Source organism: Pseudorca crassidens, chromosome 8 (genome assembly GCF_039906515.1).
Source record: "Pseudorca crassidens isolate mPseCra1 chromosome 8, mPseCra1.hap1, whole genome shotgun sequence".
NCBI lineage: Eukaryota > Metazoa > Chordata > Mammalia > Artiodactyla > Delphinidae > Pseudorca > Pseudorca crassidens.
In genome coordinates this window covers 104,740,932-104,757,342 of record NC_090303.1, presented here as the reverse complement: position 1 = coordinate 104,757,342, position 16,411 = coordinate 104,740,932, and positions in this window count along the sequence as shown.

The window sequence follows — 16,411 nt, the reverse complement described above, 5'->3', positions numbered from 1 at the left end:
TACCTGTTGAGGGCACATTAACACGTGAGGCCCTCAGCTCAGAGGTTTTTGGGGATCACTTTAACCCCTACAAGAACCCTGACACTGGTATTGGGGAAATGTAAGAAGAGGGCTGAAGTAACTGGCCCAAGGCCAAGATGGCTGTAGGACCAACCCCCTTCCACCATCCCCGATGGCCCGGCACCATCCTGAAAGGGAGCGCTGACCCCTGCTGAACCTGGGGCAGCAGCTGGGGGGCCGTTCACGGCAGATGCCCACTGCCGTCGCTCGTCCTGCCCATCGGCCTGCCACTCCGCACACTCACACGCGTGTACACACGCGTTCTCACACTTGCGCACGCGCACACACACGTCCACTTACAGGTGTGCGCACGGGCATGCACACGCACACGCTCACGTGCGCACAGGCACGCACACACACACGCTCGTGGGCACACATGCACCGGCCCTGGTACTGCTTTCTGCGACGTCTCAGCCCCTCGTGCACCCCTTACCTGCCTCCTTATCAGTCCGTCCTGCCGACTTTCTCTCTCACGTGGGTTGATGCCAGCAACGAGCGTTCTGGCGCAGACCCAGCTTAGGGGCGGCTCGTGACGGTAGGAAACGTGCAGGGGAGAGAGCTCGGCTAGGGGTCCTTGTGCACACACCCCCAGGGAGCCGTGCGCCTGCAGACGCTGGCACAGAGGGGCCGGGTGGGGCCCAGGAGTCCGAATTCCAGGCCTCAGAGCGCACTTGAGGAGAGGGCGTGGGATATCCGGGGGCTGATCCCGACCTCGAGCCTGTGAACTGAAGAGCGCGCGGGCAGCAGAGCAGCGTGTGTAAGCTCTCAAGACCAGCGTGCTTTCCCTGCCGACGCGAGGGATCTCTGTCAAAATCCCCGGCAGAGCCGAGTGCAGACACTGTAGCCATAAGGGACCAGGTGTGGCGCTCCTTAGCACGGGGGCCGGGCCGACAGGTGGGTCAGGTGGCCTCATCGTGCAGGTGGCCCGGTGGGAGACGCCGCCAGGGTTCGGCGAGTGACGGCGCCCTCCCACGAAAAGAGCCTGGTCTTCGTGCCCAGGGGGCCCAGGTTGGAACCCCAAGGAACTCACAGTGGGAGACGGTGGGCAGTCGTGGGGCAGGTACCCTGGGCGCAATTTCCTCAGTCGTAAAATAAATAGAAGAATGGCGACCAAACAGGGGTGCAGCGAGGAGAACACAGCACGTAGAGAGTCAGGCAGAAGGGTCCTTCCCTTTCCCTGGACCGGCTACTTTGGATGCCCTAGGTTTGCTCCAGGATTTGGGCAGGTGTCTAGACGTGGGGGAGGGGAAGCCCCCCAGCCCAGCCTGGCCTTGGCACTGAGTGTGTCTTTGCGTCGGAAGGGGAGGCTTCGTCTAAGGTGAGGCTCCGGGAGCTCGCTCTGGGTACAGGCATGCCTCCACCCCGGACAGAAAGGGGCCTCCGAATTCAACTAGAGACGGGTGCCGGTGCGGAGGCCCCAGACTGAACCTGGACCTTTCTGTCAAATGTTCAGTCAGCCCACGTCAGCCCAAGCGCGTGTTCTCGGGCGGCAGAGGCACAGGGGAGTAAAGAGAGGCCGGGACCCAGGCGAGCAGCGGCCGGGATGGAGCCCGAGCCCGTGCACAGGCAGAATCAAGCTGCCCAGCGGGGACACGCCTGGGGTCCAGGGCGGCCAGAGGGGCTGTCCCCTGGACGGACCGTCCACGCGGGCGGAGTGCAGGGGCACTGGGCCCCGCCACCCAGAAGCTTTGGTGTGGCGGCTGGGTGCCTCTGCCGGCCTGTGAATCTCAGAAACGCAATCAGGCTGCGGAGACTTAGTTACCCCACTTCCCTCAGAGGTTCTCAGACTTAAAAAGTGGAGAAACTGGAATCAGACCCAGCTCTGCGTCCTTCCGGGCACCGGCGCCGCCCTGACGCCCTCCTGGCTCCAGTTCAGGAGTGGGTGCGGGGACGCAGCCCAGGACCTGGGTGAGGGACACCCACAAACTCACGGTTAATCATTGACGGGGAGCCTGGGCTTAGGACGGGCGCGCCGAGGCCGCCCAGCGTGTTCAAGGAAGTAACAGGCGGAGGCCGCAGCCCAGCGTGTTCAAGGAAGTAACAGGCGGAGGCCGCAGGGGGTGTAGCGGGAGCTCAAGAATATTTTTCATTCCTCCCCACATAGAGCAGCCGGGTGAGGGGCCAGCGTGCATTCCTCATCCTGGCCGCGCCGAGCTAGGGATGGACGGCGGCCAGGGACCAGAGTGGACAGCATGAAGGGGGAGGGACGTGGGGTGACCGCCCAGGGCCTGCCAAGTCTCCTGGGGAAACCCTCCAGCCCACGCCCTCAAGAGTCACCCCGTGTCACCCCCAAAGTATGTCCAATGCCACTCAGGGGCGAACCCCACGCCATGAGCGCTGAGCCGCTTCTGACCTCTGATGTCCCCCGGGTTTTCTGAGTTGAGGAGAAAGTGCCCAGACGGGGCAGGTGATGGGCGGGCAGAGTGGCCGCGGGGAGGGAGAGGCCAGGAGCACGAGGCTGGGGCTACTCAGATACTCAGAAAGAGGTGCTGGGCGGCAGAGCCCACAGAGGAGCCTGGAGAGAAGACCGCTGGCGCATTACTCTTCCCACAGACCCCACAGGGCTGCCCTTGCACCGGACCTGACTCCTGCCTCCCCTTCTCCACGGCCCTGTGCCCTCCTGGTTCCCACTGCTGGGGAAATCAACAGCCGGGGCGGCTGCTGGCTGAGTGACGCCCTCTCGCACCACCCACCGTGGCAGGCACGACACCCTCGAATCACAGACACTGCTGAGCGCCGACTGAGGACGGGAGTCTTGGGATGAAGCTGAGACGAAGTCAGCCTGGCCCTGCTCTGCCCTTGAGAACAGGACACGGCACAGACCTCTGACCCACGCGTGTGGAAGACCACGCCTGCCTGCAGGGGCGAAAGAAGAGCTTACACGTGGTCCCCTGAACTGCCAGGACCCTGAGGTCCGAGCCAGCAGTGACCTGGAAGGGGGGACGTGCAGGCCCAGCCCCCCCGGGGGTCGCAGTGAACACTCTGCCTGGATAAGCTCGAATGTTTTCACCTCCAAGGAAATCTCACACTGTCACCGTTCTCTCTGCTCGAGTGAGATTCCAAACAATGGCTCCAGAGCAGAGGGGGGCCTGGCCCTCCGTCTTCCCCACCCCCACAAGTCTGGGCGTTTGCTTGACTCCTTCGGCCCAGAAGGTGCCCGGCCAGGGCTCCAAACTCGCGCTCCTGCTTTCTCCTCTTCCAACTTCTGGCCTCTGCCTGGCTCGGTGTTGACCGTCCTTCCGGGGAAACTCCTTCCCGGCCCCCAGAGGCCCTCCTCCTCTGACGGTATCGCCGCTTAGCATCCCTGCCCCCTCTGTTTCTGGAGAAGACTGGAAGCTTCGTGCTGCCCATACAAAGGGCCTACACCCCTGAGCACCCACTCTGCTTGCCTCCTCTGGGCAGACACGCGGTAGATACTCACTGATGGAGAAGATGGAGAAGACGGAAATGGCTGCGAAGGGTGACCCGCCAACTTCCGGACCTGCCGCGTCATCTGGTGGAGAAGGGCCGTCCTTCCGAGCAGCTCGTACCCATAAAGGGAAGGGAGAAGGGAAAGGCCCACAGACCATAATTCCTCCCATTTTATGGCAGATAATTTAATATCAAAATGGAAAGTGGATGGAGGTAGAAATGACGGTAATAAATTGTTCCAGCTGCTTTTGTCATCACACCGAGACGGGGCATAACCGTGATGGGACAGGAGGAATCTGTGGATGGGGGATTAGAACTCAGTCTTGCACTTTCAGGGTGAAGTTCTTCAGGGAATAAAAACAAATGCTGTTTCTCACAAGGGAAAGGACCGCAGAGGTAAAGATGCCCGTGAGGGTATATGCCTGCCAGGCTAATGCCTCCACAGTTCCGCAGGCAGCTTTTTCTCTGGGGCTGTTTTGTCACCCACCCTGAGGCCGCCAGTGAACCACGGGCAGTGCAAAGCCTTCGAGACAGAAGAGTGAAAACCAGTACAGTTTCACTCCTTGTCCAAACAAACGGAACGCCGTTTTGAGGACACACTGGCCTCTGCAGTAGTCACAGCGCAGCCAGGCTGCAGGGAAACACCTGCCCACCTGGCCTGGGATGCAAGGCCTCCATCGCATCCCTGCTGGCAAAGCAGGGGGAGACGGCACATCACGAGCCTTGCAGGGCGGGATGGGGCCTGGTCCCCAGAGCCAGGAATTGTCCAAAATGAAGCAAGGCCAAGCAGGCCAAAATCTGAAGTTATTCCACCCAGAAGCCAGCATGTGCAGATCTAACTTAAAGACTGAAAGTGAGATCAGTTAACGCAGTACGTGGTCAAGAGGGGCAGAAAATTTCACTGTGAGAGTAGCCCAGGGGAAGACCAAGAATGATTCTTGGGCCGAGTAATGGTGTGACTCAGTCCCATTCCTGACGTCCCCGACTCCTTGCATCAAATAGGGACAGCACCAGGTGGAGACAGAGGGATGACAAATAGGGGACCTTGGCCTTAAGACAGGACACATGGCCAGGGCTCCTAAAGGGGTGGGTCCCTGCCCTACCCCCACCATGGTCCCTGCCCTGCCCCCACCATGGTCCCTGCCCTGCCCCCACTATGAGCCCCTGCCCCGCCCACCATGGTCCCTGCCCCGCCCACCACTGTCCCTGCCCCGCCCCCGTCGTGCATCCCCAACATCGTCGCCCAGAAGCTGGAGCACATTTTCCAGATGTCCTCAGAAGTGACCAGGGCTTGTCCTCCAAGAGCGAATTTCAGTTTTCACAACAACCAGAGATGATCGAAGGCAAATTCAGCCAGTGAGACGGCTGTCCATACGGTCAGATGTCCTGAGGGGACAGCCCTGGGGGGAAAAGCATACACTGGGGTGTATGTAGGCACGTGTGTTAAATGAGAAAAGCGTGTGTTTTTCCTTGCTAGGGGTTTGCATTGTGCGTTCGTGCGTGCATGTGTGTGTGTGTGTGTACACGTGTGGGTGTGTCAAACCTTGTTCTGAGGCCCCGTTGAGTTAATAGACTCACAAGCAAGCGCCTGGGGTCTCACCGTTTAAAGGCACCGTGTAGCCCGTCTTCTCCAAGAGGAAATAAACTTGCAAACAGATATGTTTTATAAATCTGGATTATTTATCTCAGCTCTACTTAAACTACAACCTACCCGAACTTGCCTGAAAGGCACATGCGTGTAAAATACGCTTAAAGAGTCTGTGACCTCAGGAATAAAGACGCAGACGTAGAGAATGGACTTGAGGACACGGGGACGGGGAAGGGTAAGCTGGGATGAATGAGAGAGAGGCATGGACATATATACACTACCAAACGTAAGGTAGCTAGCTAGTGGGAAGCAGCCGCATAGCACAGGGAGATCAGCTCGGTGCTTTGTGACCGCCTAGAGGGGTGGGAAGGAGACCCAAGAGGGAGGGGATATGGTGATATATGTATACATATAGCTGATTCACTTTGTTATACAGCAGAAACTAACACACCATTGTAAAGCAATTATGCTCCAATAAAGATGTTCAAAAAAAAAAAGAGTCTGTGACCTCAAAGGGGAAATCTGGTCACAAATTCCAATAAACGCCCAGTTCTACAAGCCCAGCGGGGCAACTGGCACCAGATTTACAAGGACGGAGGGTGGGTGGTGGCCCTGCTCCAGGAGATGACGTCCCCGGAAGCCTTCTCCATCAGACGGCTGACCCTCCACGCCAGAGCAGCTGGGCCAGGGAGCGCGCCACTAACTGAGAGCAGAGTCTCGACTGTGCGTATGAGAGCGTTGCAGGGATTGGAAGTCAGCCTGTCTCTTTGAATAGCTGCTCATGAACTTTATCTGAGCTCAGGGAAAAGCAGCCTTCAGGTAAACAGGCACATTTGCCAAGTGGAAATCCCAGCCCTTGTATATTTAGTAAATGAGTGAAGATAAGATTACCTCTTTGACAGCAGGACGGATACAGTCATGGAAACACTCCTGCTGTGCTCACAGCAGGTACCTGCAGAGCAGGCCCCGCGCTACAGCTCGCACCTGATGGGCTCCGCCCTTCCGAGACTTCCCGGCCGAAAGTCAGGAATGTTCCCCAGAATCAGTGGTTTTGAGACTGCCGGAGCCCCACAGGGTGTTGAAATTAATGACCCGGTTTAGCATATTTGCAGAGCTTCGTCCAGGTTGCTGTCATCTGGATACAGTAAGCAAAGAACTGCTGACTTCAGAGAGGTCTGAGTCACACTGTTGGTTTCCCGTGCCTTTGCTGTAATTTTAAAATAAACCATCCACACTGTGTCTTAGACTGGGCTCCCGGTGCTCCAGTGAAACAAATTCATGCGTCTGACCTGAAATCCTTATGCACAGACTTAATCAGACAGCTGCTCTGCTTCCCAGTGACATGAGATTCAAGGCCAAGTCTTTCACCTCCCTGCTGCCTGACCTCCCCAGCAAAGAGAGGTGTCTCGAGCCCTTTTCTGTGAAGACATGGCAGTTTTTTTAAGACTATCAAGAAGCATTTATCTTTCTAGTGCAATCACAAGAATTAAAATGTTTTATTCATTGAAATTTGACTTTCTAAGTGTTTAGGTCTACAGTCACAACCATAAGCGTCCATGTCCACAAAAAATAAGTCATTAAAGCAAACATAATTACTTTTGAAGGGATTTCCCTGGTGGCACAGTGGTTAAGAATCCGCCAGCCAGTGCAGGGGACACAGGTTCGAGCCCTGGTCTGGGAAGGTCCCACATGCTGTGGAGCAACTAAGCCCGCGTGCCACAACTACTGAGCCTGCGCTCTAGAGCCTGTGAGCCACAACTACTGAGCCCATGTGCCACAACTACTGAAACCCGTGTGCCTAGAACCCGTGCTCTGCAACAAGAGAAGCCACTGCGATGAGAAGCCCGCTCACCGCAACGAGAGTAGCCCCCGCTCACTGCAACTAGAGAAAGCCTGCGCTCAGCAACGAGACCCAATGCAGCCAAAAAAATAATAAATTAAAAAAAATTTTTTTGAAGTTTTAAACTTAATACTTCTGTTTTGTGTGTTCACCTACTTTTGCCATCAAAGTGGGGGCACCCCTAAGGGGGGATGCCAAAGGTTTAAGAAAATGTCACGGGACATCAGTTTAACATTGAAGGAATCATATTCATTAATTTATATTGTTTTCTAATTCAGTTCATTGAACTTTAAACCTTTATTACAGCTAACACTTCAGCAAGCAACCAAAGTTCCTCTAGTTTCCTCAGTTCAATTCATAGAACCACAGTGCTGTTACAGAAGCATCGTTGAGGCTTCCTGGACTACAATTTGCTGTCTCACCTGCTAGCAATTGGAAGCCCTTGTCGCTGACCTTGAAATAAAATCCACTCCATCACGGACAACACAAGATGGATAGGGGAATTCTGGTTGTATTTGTGTGTGTGCCAAGACGACACATATCAGAAACAAAAAGCTGGTCACGGAACAATCAGAATGACAGGGAGATCAGCTTCAGTTCCGTCTAGTTCCCTTTTCTGACCAAATCTCATGATTATTTCCTCACTTACACCCATCCCCCATGCATGACCTGGTCCATGTTCAGACCCATGCGATAGCAGAGGCACATCTTCCCTCTTTACCATTAAGAAAAGCTGGCTCAGAGAAGTGACTTTCCCCAGTTCCAGCTCAAGAAGAGCTGGAACAGACCCCTTTCCAAAGCAGAGGAATGGGAGGGGTGTCCCCAGTGCCCTGGTGACAGCCCTGTCACTAGGGCTGGAGAAGTTCTGGCCTCTGCCACTCTTGATGGAAAGCAAAATCGAGGAGAGCCGTTATATTGATGATCAGCTAACCAATATTCCTGCAAAAACCTGGCTCTGTAACTGGGTTTTTCTTGGTTAAAAGGGCCACTGTCACGTACATGCAGTGACTCAAAGCCCTTGGCCAGGCGAGGCCCAGGTAGCCAGCGTGAAGAGGGAAACGCGTTCTCCAGTGTAATGGGTCCATGCAGCCGGGGTCATGGCCATTCTGGCTAAGAGCCTATCCCAGTACAGATTAATAACTTCCATTGCTTTCCATTGATGTCTTAATCCAGGAAGATTTGAGAACATCACTTAAAATTCTTCAAGCACTTTACAAGTGTTTATTAAATACCTTTTGTCTGCCTAGAACGGTGCTAGGAGCTGGGGTTGGGGGGATAAAGGGGTGGGATACAGAAGACATAGGCAGAGGTGTTAAAGCTTATGACCCTCCAAGGTCAAGTTCCTAAGAGACCTTGCCCGTTCCAGGAAGGCTGTATACCCGGCGGGACTGTAGAGTCTCTTCCCTGGACAGGAAGGGTACAGCCCGCACAGGACGTGGACGACACCCTCCTACCACGCCTGGGCTATAGGAAGCCCAGAGGCCAGCCTCCAGCTACCAGTGGCCAGAGCCCTTGCCAGCCCTCCCGACAGGAGCCCAGCCTCTGATTGGACAACCAAGTCCACGGACTTCAGATTTCAGAGGAGGAAACGGAGGCCCTTAGAGAGTAGGGTAGTTCCTGCACGCACCTCTCTTCCGCCAATGAGGTCAGCTACAACCACAGATGCTGGAGTTGGGGACCTCAGTGGCATCTCGGCTAGTGCACCCCTGACGTTTTCAGGACCAGAAACCAGGACCCAGAGATGGAAGGGCCCCATTGACACATCCTGAGCACAGGACCAAGCTGGGCTCTTCATTTCCCCATGTGTAGGGTCTGTGTTCTCACAGGTCTGTGTGCCCCCAGAATTATAGGAAATCGTATATAGGAGTAATTTCCTACATATGATTTCTACACATATAATTTCATATGCTATTTACCATATATAAGAATTATAAGGAGGGACTTCCCTGGTGGTCCAGTGGCTAAGACTCCAAGCTCCCAACGCAGGGGACCCGGGTTCGATCCCTGGTGAGGGAACTAGATCCTACATGCCGCAACGAAAGATCCCGCGTGCGGCAACAGAGACCTGGTGCAGCCAAAATAAATATTTGAAAAAAAATAGAGTTTTTTTTTTTTTAAAAAAAAAAAAAAGCATTATAAGGATTATAGGAAAGAACTCAGACACCTTCCTGGGGTCACAGCCTCAGACATTCACTGTCTTCAGAGGAGAATATACCTGAGGGTAAGCTCTTGCAAGGGTAACCCTGAGCGTGACCACAGGCCTGGGCCACAGTAGGGAGCTGGCCCCTCCCAGCCCCTGAGCAAGTCCTCCCCCCTGATCCCCCTGCTCTGTCTCCTGATCAGGCTCTGGTGGAGCCTCTCCTGGGCACACACGACCACACAGAGTCCACCAGTGGTCACAATAGTCAAAAGAAGGAAACTCCAGGGGCTTCCCTGGTGGCGCAGTGGTTGAGAGTCTGCCTGCCGATGCAGGGGACACGGGTTCGTGTCCCAGTCCGGGAAGATCCCACATGCCGCGGAGCGGCTGGGCCCGTGAGCCATGGCTGCTGGGCCTGCGCGTCTGGAGCCTGTGCTCCGCAACGGGAGAGGCCACAGCAGTGAGAGGCCCGCGTACCGCAAAAAAAAAAAAAAGAGAAGGAAACTCTCAACCAAGCAGGCATAGAGAGAACACACCTCAACATAAGAAAAGCCACATATGACAAGCCCACAGCTAACATGATACTCAACAGTAAAAAGCTTCCAGCTAAGCTTTCCCTCTAAGATCAGGAACAAGACAGGATGAGGGGGAGAAAGGGTGGGGGGAAGGGATAGTTAGGGAGTTTGGGACCGACATGTACACACGGCTATATTTAAAATGGGTAACCAACAAGGACCTACTGTAAAGCACAGGGAACTCTGCTGAATGTATGTGGCAGCCTGGATGGGAGGGGAGTCTGGGGGAGAATGGATACATGTATATGCATGGCTGAGTTGCTTTGCTGTGCACCTGAAACTATCACAACATTGTTAATTGGCTATACTCCAATATAAAATTAAAAGTTTAAAAAAAAAAAAAAGGAACATGACAGGATGCCCACTCTCTCCACTTTTATTCAACATAGCACTGGAAGTTTTAGCCACAGCAATTGGGCAAGAAAAAGAAAGACCGCCAAATCAAAAAGGAAGAAGTAAAATTTTCTCTGTAGATGACATGGCATTATACACAGAAAATCCTAAAGACTCCACCAAAAAAAGTTGCAGGATACGAAATCAATGTATAAAAATCAATTGTATTTCTATACACTAACAATGTATTATCAGAAAGAGAAATTAAGAAAATAATCCTATTTACTATTTTATCAAAAAGAATAAAATATCTAGAAATAAATTTAACCAAGGAGGTGAAAAACCTATACACTGAAAACTGTAGGACGTTGATGAAAGAAATTGAAGATAACACAAATAAATGGAAAGATAGCCCATGCTCATGGACTGGAGGAATTAATATTGTTAAATTGTCTGTACTACCCAAAGCCATCTACAGATTCAATGTAATCCCTTATCAAAAGTCCAATGGCATTTTTCACAGAAGTAGAAAAAATAATTCTAAAATTTGTAGGAAACCATAGAAGATCCCAAATAGCCAAAGCAATACTGAGAAAGAAGAACAAAGTTGTTGGCATCACACTTCCTGATTTCAAACTGTACTACAAAGCTATAGTAATCAAAACAGCATAAAAACAGACACATCAACCAATAGAACATAATATAGAGCCCAGAAATAAATCCCTGCATATATGGTCAAGTAATATTTGACAAGAGAACCAAGAATAGTCAATAGTCAAAGGACAGTCTCTTCAATAAATGATGTTGGGAAAACTGGATACGCACATGCAAAAGAATGAAACTGAACCACTATCTTACACCACTCACAAAAATCAACTCAAAATGGATTAAAGACTTAAATGTAAGACCTGAAACAATAAAACTCCTAGAAGAAAACACAATGGGTAAACTCCTTGTCATTGGTCTTGGTGATGATTTTTTTGGATTTGACACCAAAAGCAAAGGCAACAAAAGCAAAAATAAACAAGTGGGACTACATCAAACTAAAAATCTTTTACACTGCAAAGGAAACCATCAACAAAATGAAAAGGCAACCTACTGAAGAAGAAAAAAATTGCAAATAATATATCTCTGATAGGGATTTAATATCCAAAATATATGAAGAACCCATACAACTCAATATCAAATAAATAATACGATTAAAAAATGGACAGAGAACCTGAATAGACACTTTTCTGAAAAAGACGTATAGGTGTCCAACGAGTACATGAAAAGATGCTCAACATCACTAATCATCAGGGAAATGCAAGTCAAACCCACAGTGAGATATGAACTCATGCCTGTTAGGATGGCCGTTATCAAAAAGACAAGAGATAGCAAGTGTTGGAGAGGGTGTGGAGAAAAGGGAGCCCTGGTACGCTGTTGGTGGGAAGGTAAATTGGTGCGGCCACTATAGAAAACACTATGGAGGTTCCTTGAAAAATTAAAATAGAACTGCCATTTGATCGAGCAATTCTATTTCTGGGTATTTATCTGAAGAAAAATCACTGTCTCGAAGAGATATGTGCATCCCCGTGTTCACTGGAACACTATGTATAGTAGCAAAGACATGGAAACAACCCGTGTCACTGACAGATGAATGGATAAAGAAATGTGGCATATATATATATATATATATACACATACATATATATATAATACTATATTACTTTATCATTATTATCATTATACTATTCAGCCATTAAAAAAAGGAAATCCTGCCACTTGCAGCAACATGGATGGACCTTGAGAGCATTATGCTAAGTTAAATAAGTCAGACAGAGAAAGAGAAATACTGTACAATCTCATTTATATGTGTAGTCTCTACACACACACACACACACACACACACACACACACACACACACACACTCCAAACTCATAGATGCAGAGAAGAGATTGATGGTTACCAGAGGTTAGGGGTGGGTGCAGGTGATCCAAAGGTACAAACCTCCACTGACAAAATAAGTGAGCCCTGGGGTGTAAGGTAGAACCTGGTGACCACAGTTAACAATACTATGTTGTATATTTGCGGGGCAAAGGCAGATGAAGGGGTGAACAAACGAGGTCTATTCACACAACGATACATTATTCTCCCGTAAAAAGGAATGAGCTCTGACACAGACACAACACGGATGAGCCTTAAAAACATCACGTACATGAAAGAGCCCGTCACAGAACGCCACGTGTTCCATGCTCCTTCCCCACGGATGTCCACAACAGCGAACTCAGTAGAAGAGAGGAGATTAGCCGCGCGCTGAGCTGGGGAGGGGTGGCGGCGGGGACGACAGGGAATGAGGAAAGTTATAGCTAAAGGTTACTTTTTAAGGTCGTGAAAATGTTCTCAACTTGACTGTGGTGACGGCTGCACACATCCGCGGGTATTCTAGAAACCATTAAATCATACACTTTAAATGGGCGAAGTGTACGGTCTGTGAATTTTATCTCAACAAAGCTGTTTAGAAACAAGCCTCGTAGAGTGGCATGGACATGTATACACTCCCAAATGTAAAATAGAGAGCTGGTGGGAAGCAGCCGCATAGCACAGAGAGATCAGCTCGGTGCTCTGCGATGACCTAGAGGGGTGGGATAGGGAGGGTGGGAGGGAGACGCAAGAGGGAAGAGATATGGGGATATATGTATATGTATAGCTGATTCACTTTGTTATAAAGCAGAAACTAACATACCATTGTAAAGCAATTATACTCCAATAAAGATGTTAAAAAAAATTAAATAAATAAAATAAAAACAAGCCTCGTGAAGTCAGAAAATCTCCAATCGATTCCTGCCGTGGGCTTGAGGACAACCCCCAGCTACCAGCCCGAGGGAGCGCTCTGTCCCCACCCCCAGCTGCCGGGTCCCTGCGGCCTCACGTGCAGTCATCCCCTCCAGTCACCAAGGACCATCCAGCAAATGGTACTTTTCTGAAAACCAAGCGCTCCTTAAAGACCCAGGTGCAGAAGAGCCTGCGGCATTCAGGACGCCAGCTACCAGGTGCCTCTGTCACCCCAGACTTCCCAACAGCGCCACAGGCCCATGAGTCCCCAGAGCTGCGGGGACAGGGTAGGGGCACCACCGACTTTCTGGACAGCAGCCCTCCGGGACCGTCGGGTCCTTCAGGGGAAAGGAGGTGTCCCGGAGCCCTTGACATCCCCGGGCAGCAAAGCTCCTGCCTGGCTCAGGTCGCCGCTGTCCCAGGAGCAGCTCTCCAGGATGGGAGGTCTATCCCCCAGCTGTCACCACCCGAGCCCTGGGGGTGGCCAAGCTCCCACGAGCTCCGCTGAGAAATTCTGACCGAGGGAGAGAGGCTCGGGCTCCCACAGCAGTCGTCAGCGGGACCGAGGTGGCTATGCCTACAAGAGGGTCAAGGACGTCAAAGGCCTTAAGACCTTGGAAGCCCTGAGTCTCACCTGGTAAAGAGCAGCGAGGCCTGAGCCCGTCCTACTTCTTGTTGCCCCATACATAGGAGGAGTTTGCCCCTCAGGTCCACCCTCCCAGCGCAGGTCCTGGTGGGCGGGATGGGGGGGACCTCCCGTCTAAAGCTCATCTGCCCACCTCAGGTTGAGAGGGTGCTCACCACTCAGCGGAGACACAAGTGCCCACCTTTCAGGGCGCCGGCCTTCCGGGGAACGCAGGGCTAATTTTCATGCCCAGGTCAAAACTGCTCTCTGCTCTTCATGGTGGACAGAAATGTTTCTGAAAAAGCGCCACACCCTCTCTCTGCTTTACCAGAGCTCACACTGGACTAAATCCACCTCCTCCACGAGCTAGAATCGTCAGTTTCCGCGGCGGCTGAACCCCACCCAGAGCTTCCGGCCGCCGGCTCCCCGAGCCCCTGAGCCTGGTCCAGGGCAGCCAGGGCCTGGTTTTCCCCCGTGTCACTGACACCTGGCCCCTGGGGATGCCAACCTGTAAGAATCTCTCCCCCGTCTTTTGATGTTTTATTTCTAAAGCTGCTGGATGCTTGCAGCCAGATGACCAAGCGGGTGAGGGATTTGTCAAGAGCGCGTAGACTCCGGATGAGGTCAGGAAGCCCATTTTCTGTGTGGGGATGGGTGTGGGCCTAGGGCAACTGTTTGGGGAACCAGAGTCCTGTTCACCATTCTTCTGGTTACTGGGCGTGTTCTAAACAAATGAAACCGCAGTGTAAGGAACTGGGTTCCTCACAGGTGTGTATTTGTGTAGATATCCCATAGTTAGTGTATTTGCAGAAGGTCTGTTGGGTTGTTTCCCAGCATCGCTGGCCACGGATTATGAGCGCTACAAGGAGATCTTCTAATTCGTCGGAGGAAGAGTGAAGCTTCTGTCTTCCTGACAGTGGCCGTATGTGAGGGTTCAAGCTGAGGGGTGGAACCCGTGAGGTCTCCCAGAGGCTCAGGCGTTGCAAGGCTAGGGACATACCCCACGCCTGGCATCACGGAACAGCACCTCCCAGACCAGGTGTACCATCTTCAAGGGCAGGAGGGCAGCAGAAGGGATGAGGTGCTGGATGTGACCTGCTTCCTCTCCCCCTCCCTCAGGCTCAGTTTGCTTCTCTGTGAAATGGGACTGCCAGTGCCTCCCCCATAAACTGCTGGTAGGCTCCATTAGAGGAAAGGAGGAGCTCTGAGAAGCCTGTGCCCTCCGGAGCACCGGGTGTCCGAACCTCTGCACACACAGCACTTATCATCTGGGGTGCTGCTCTGGCCGCGACTCAGAGCAAAGCCGGCAGCCACGCTGGCTCAGCGCAGAGCCTCCCAGGCCTGGCGGCCTGGGCCAAGCCTCCTCTCCTCCCCTCCTTCGGTGCCTGGAACCCAAGAGGCACTTAAGAAGTCGTTGAATCCAGCACATGTTAGACTGCCCTCCCCTCTGCTCCCTGCTCCGTGGGAGCCCCACACCCAATTCCCGTGCACCTGGACCCACAGGAGGCTCAGGCCACAGCCCCCAAGCGGGATCCAGGAGCAGCGGAGATCCTGGCCCCCCGGCTCAGAGGCCCCGGGGTCGCCAGCCTGGCCCCCGCCTCCAGTCCCCGGCTCCCTCGGGCCCTCCCGTCTGACTTGGTTCCAGATCTAGGGCCCATGGAATTCGCAGCTTTGTGGGATGAACACGGCCCCGCTCTGAGGACCCCCTCGACTTATCTTCAGTAGAGGCGCATTCACAGCAGCACGCGGGGAGCCGGCAGAGAAGCCTGGGCTACAGAACCATGGACAGCTACCCCGGAACCGGCGCCAGAGGCCACGCGAGGGCTTCCCATCCCCAGACACGGCCGGCCTCCCTCTCTGCGGGCCATCCCCTCCCCCTCGGGGGTAACAGGAGACCAGGGCTCTGTGCCAGCCGGGCGGCGAGGGCTGGGCCGGGCTGGGGGCGGGGCTAGGCTGAGCCCGAATCGCGCCCCGGCAACTCTCCCGGGCGGCGTTTCTGTCTGTCGTGCTGTGAGTCAGTCCGTCCACATGATGAGCGTCCAGGAGGGGAGCGCTGCTGCCGACCCCTCCTGAGGCCCCCGTACAGCCTCCACCTGCTGGATGCCCCACCAGGTCGTCGGGGGAGGGCGGAGGGCCGGGGGACTGGCTCTCGCACCTCCAGCACCGCTGGGAAAGAGGCCGCCTCGGCACTGCCAGGGCGACTGCGTCAGGGGGCGGGGGCATCAGAAGGCGGCACGCCAGACGGGGATCCAGCGCGGCTCCCTTCTCACCTGGAGGAGGGGTGGCACTCGGCAGCCGCGGTGAGCGCCTTCCAGTCACCTGGTACAGTGTGTGCTTCACGAGCCCAAGACCCCCAGGTGACGCCCTCCCTGGTGCGTCCACGCAGCCTCAGTAGTGAATAAACGAGGGAGACGCTGTCGCCCGTCCACGTCGCCGTCCCCTCCTCCAGCTATAAAGTCCCTCTTCTGCCCCGCACTCACCCAGTGGGGCTGTCGATCAAAGGGTTCCCTGGGATGAGCGTCCCACCCAGGCTGGCGATCAGAGAGCCTGCACCCTGCACACCCAAGGGGGGGGCGGGCGGTGAGCGAGGAAAGCTGGAGGCCGGCCCTTCTGGGGGTGGGGGGTTGCTAGGCGCTTCCCCCAAATGCACAGCGGCCTGGCAAGGAGCTCAGCGGGGTCGTGGCACCGCCACGGATCGAGCAAAGCTGGGCCACAGGACCTGCTGCAAACACACCAGGTACTGAGTCGCATTTTTCGAAGGGCCGAAACATACCTGGAAAGGGAATAAAGAGAACGCCTCGGGCGACTCTAAAGAAAAATGTCAGATCCTTACTCTTGCGAAGTGATGTTGCAACAGGCCCAGGGGTGGCCAGACCCGCCGTGGACCCTGGGAGCTGGGTTTCAGCAGCCGCAGTGATAGATAGGAGAGCCGGCCCTGGCGCTGACCCGTGGAAGGGCTTCTCTTGTCGTGAAGAAGCTGAAAGGCAGATGGGGAAGCGCTACCCAGCCACTCCAAGAAGCAACAAA